The sequence below is a fragment of the Cucurbita pepo genome, chromosome LG16 (assembly GCF_002806865.2).
Source record: "Cucurbita pepo subsp. pepo cultivar mu-cu-16 chromosome LG16, ASM280686v2, whole genome shotgun sequence".
Taxonomy (NCBI): domain Eukaryota; kingdom Viridiplantae; phylum Streptophyta; class Magnoliopsida; order Cucurbitales; family Cucurbitaceae; genus Cucurbita; species Cucurbita pepo.
In genome coordinates, this window is record NC_036653.1 from 1,721,151 (window position 1) to 1,725,331 (window position 4,181).

At 36.9% G+C, this 4,181-nt stretch overlaps 1 long non-coding RNA gene across 1 annotated transcript; it reads left to right on the top strand.

Annotated features, from left to right (window-relative positions):
• LOC111777175 lies at positions 1-1,824 on the top strand. The gene is made up of 3 exons (XR_002812353.1): positions 1-171; positions 341-449; positions 1,745-1,824. It is a non-coding gene; the product is annotated as an uncharacterized LOC111777175 (long non-coding RNA).
• The last annotated feature ends 2,357 nt before the right edge of the window (positions 1,825-4,181 follow it).

A 4,181-nucleotide genomic window follows, 5' to 3' on the forward strand; every position in this document is an offset into this window, starting at 1 on the left:
CTGAACTCGAAGAGAGAGGAAAGATGACAGAGAAAACAGAGAAGCAAAGGTCGAAGGAGAAAGACGGCGGAAAGAATTCCGGCGACCGGAATATAATGTATCCAGGTCGTCCCTTTACACCGAACCTTCCGCGGCCAAGGAGCAGCATAAAAAATGGCTTCTTGAAAACAGGTACCATCGGCGGCAGCTCCTCCACCACCACCACCACCACCAAGAACTGACTTACCCCTTTGTCCTCTGTGCTTTAATTTCAAGTATCATCAATAAATTATATTTTAGTTATTTTCGTTCGTTCTTTTAATTAAGTGATATTTCCATGGCGGTGGGAAGAAATTTTCAGATCATCCAAGGGTGGGGAATCTTATCATTAAAGTGTGGTTATGGGCGGTGGCGGTGGCGGCGGCGGCGGCGGCGGCGGCGGCGCCCCCCAAACCCAAATCATAAAATTGGTATGTCACTCTCATAGTTGTAATGGTAGGGTTTGGTCCTAAAAAGTGAAGCTAAATGTAGTCAAAATTAGGATATGGTTTGAATTTGGATTGAATTGACCAAACTTACTTTAACGCTCCACACGACGGTGACCGTGGGAATTCTAACGCTCCACACGACGGTGACCCCCACGGATGGAGGCACATCACCACGCTCCCACCTACATCAACCAAGACTCTTAGACTTCCCCGAGTACTTGGAACAAAGAAACGAAGAGGGAAAATAGTAAGAGAGAGAGAAATCGAGAGGAACTTCGGTGACGGACAAAAATTGCGAACCCTTAAAAGGAACAACCAAACTAGACATCGAAAAGTTCGACTCATGCCACGAGAAGGATCCTCACTGAGTGTACATCGATCTAAGGAACGTTTTGTGCCCTTTTTGTGTCTGTTGTCGTCGGTAAACGGAATTGGAATTTTGGCTTTCCTAAAAGTTTCTAGATATGTGGTTTTAGGTGTTTTCAAGGCACAAAACGTCGAGGAAGAGAGGAGGAGAGGTCAAAAAGGAGATAGGGAGAGAAAAAGGAAGAGAAAATACGTCAGAAACCATCGCAGGAAGGAGAGAGAAAAGTCGCTAGAAAATCGCGTTGTGAGTCGAGTGAAGAAGAAAGGATCCGACGAATCCATGTCGGACCCAATCCATAACCCAAGGCCCAAGACCAAACCTTCGACCCAATCCAGTACAACGACCCACACCTGCAACGCCTCGACCCAAACACTCTGCTAGGAAGATACCATTTCTAACAGCTCAAGCCTACCGTTAGCCGATATTGTCCTCTTTGAACTTTCTCTTTCGGGCTTTTTCTCAAGATTTTTAAAACACATCTGATAGAGAGAGGTTTCTACACCATTGTAAAGAATGCCCCCACCGATGAGGTATCTCACAAATACGGATGTGAACCTCACGATATTTATATTCATCATGACATTATGCGGACCCTTTCCCATTGTAGATTCCGACAACTTGTTAGCGAGTGCTAGCCTGAAGAGTCAGACCAGGGGTACGTTTACAAGCCCACTTGATGAGTCCATATACACGTACATAGGTTGTATATAAGAAAGAGACATTCAATCTTGCTCGATCTTAAAATACTATATTGAAGATATATTATTATTTTGGGGGAAAAAATAATTAATATTTTTAATTATATTTAGATTATATGGATAATATCGACATGTGGTGCATGATAAAATAATAATAATAATTGGACCACTAATTAATAATAATATATAACATTTTTTATTTTATTTTGCAGGCTTTTTGAAAAAGGAGGCCGTAACAGTGGTGAAGCCAGTTGTTCGCAATGTTGAGTGGGTCCCGGTAACTTTATGCTTAGTGGGTCCCAACAGTAATTTTTTTTTTAATCTAATCAACTTTTATTAATATAATAAATTAAATTTAGATTTATTTGAGATGTAAAATAAAATTGAAAAATATTTATTTATTTATTTATTTTTAAATATTTAATTAAAATTTTCAACTATTTTTAAAAGGGATGGGAGAATAAAAAATAATAATAATTAAATAAATAAAAACCGTCCCACCTCTCCCAAGGAAACTGGAGGATTAGCTCCTTAACCTATTTATTCTTTCACTGATGTTTCTCCGGTTCCTAACGAAACCCTGATTAGCTCCTTAAGGATCAGCTCCTTAACCTATTTATTCTTTCACTGATGTTTCTCCGGTTCCTAACGAAACCCTGACCAGCTCCTTAACCTATTTATTCTTTCACTGATGTTTCTCCTGTTCCTAATGAAACCCTGACCAGCTCCTTAAGGATCAGCTCCTTAACCTATTTATTATTTCACTGATCTTTCTCCTGTTCCTACGAAACCCTGACCAGCTCCTTAACCTATTTATTCTTTCACTGATCTTTCTCCTGTCCCTAACGAAACCCTGACCGGAACAGGAACAAAGAAAGAAGGAAGGAACCTGATCCGGAACGAACCTTATGAATGACGGAACCTGATTGAACTTCTCTTTCTTGACTTCAGGTTCCGGTTCATCAGCTAATCAAATCTTTTTCTTACACTCTGTCTTCGTCTTCTTTCTTTAGTCCCTACTATGCCAGCAATAGGGAATCCTTATAAAACCCGCATGGACAGCTCTTTGATCCTGGGAACTTGGAAAAAAAAATAGTGACCTCTCATCTCTTTCCCCAATTATCTCTCCTCAAACGAACTAAAATCACCCTGCAAAAGGAAACAGAAAAAAAAAAAACAAAAACAAAAACAAAAACCTTCACCTTCACCTGTAAATAGAGATTTAGGTGAAGAGAGATGTAGTTATATATATTAAATCTTCATTTTCTTTTATCCTAATTATTTTTTTAGAAATCACAGCTAATTATAATCTTTCACTAAATTACTGCAATTATTTATATGAATTCTAGTAAATCATATCAGTAAATTTATATTAGTTGCCTAATGAATCTATGAAATAAATATTGACCAATTATATTATAAGTAAGGATTCGATTTAATTATATTATAAGGTGATATGAACATTCCTATTTCCATCTCGAAAAAAAAGAATGAATGTAATAAAAAGAAACGACCAAATGAATATTAATTTTCTTTTCTTCATCCGCTCATTGTAAAGAGAGGCTCAAGTGGTTTACTTCCTCAGTGGATGATGACACGTACATCGTAACCCTAAATTATTGGAGGTCCGAACATGCGTGCGCAAATAGTGCCACGTGTCCTACATGATTGGACAATAAAGTCATAAATTCTTCCCCTATCTTAAAAAATAGTATTTTATTTTATTATTTTTTGATTTTTTTTTAAAAACTTTGATAAATTCGAGTAATAGTTTTAAACATTAAAATTTATCTAAAAAATAAAATAAAATTAATTAAGTGTATACGTGGAAGTGAAAAAAAAATTGATTTATTAATAATTAACCATAAAATTGAGATTAGAATTTAATAAAAATAAATGGAATATTAAAATGCTTAGTGTGTGGCAGTCAACATCAATCAACTTATAAATACACATTCGATAAATAATTTAAAAAAGAATAGAGAATCAAGAATGAAAAATATAATCTTTTTTTTTTTTAATTTTAAGGAGCAAGTAGAGCTTTAACGTTATTTGGATTATTGTGGGATAGGTTGACCAAAACCGCCCACTTCATTCTAGGGAAGACTACGTACCGAGTTGATAAGTGGACTCAATTTTATGTCAAAGAGAATGTTCGTCTGCATGGCGTCCCAATTTACATCATGTCCGACCATGACACTAGATTCACCTCGCATTTCTAGAAGGGTACGTAGAAGGCTTTGGAAACGCAGCTTAAGTTCAGTACGATCTTCCATCCCCAAATGAATGAGCTGACGAAAAGGTTGAATGTTTTAGAGGACATGTCGAGGGTTTGGGTAATGGATTTCATAGATAGTTGGGATGAGCACCTGTCCCTTGTGGAATTTTCCTATTACAATAGTTTTCAGACAACTGTTTTGGTGGCACCATTTGAAGCGCTAAATGGGCATAGGTGTTGAACACCGATATTGAAGGATGATAGATATATTCTTGGTCTCAAGAAAAATTTGATTTCTATTAGTCAGTTGAACAACACATGTTACGCAACAGAGTTTGAAAAGAATTTGTGGAAGATTGTGAAGGGTGTTATGGTGGTAGCATACGAAAAAAATTTAGAACCTTATACACAATAGACTTGGACATATGAGC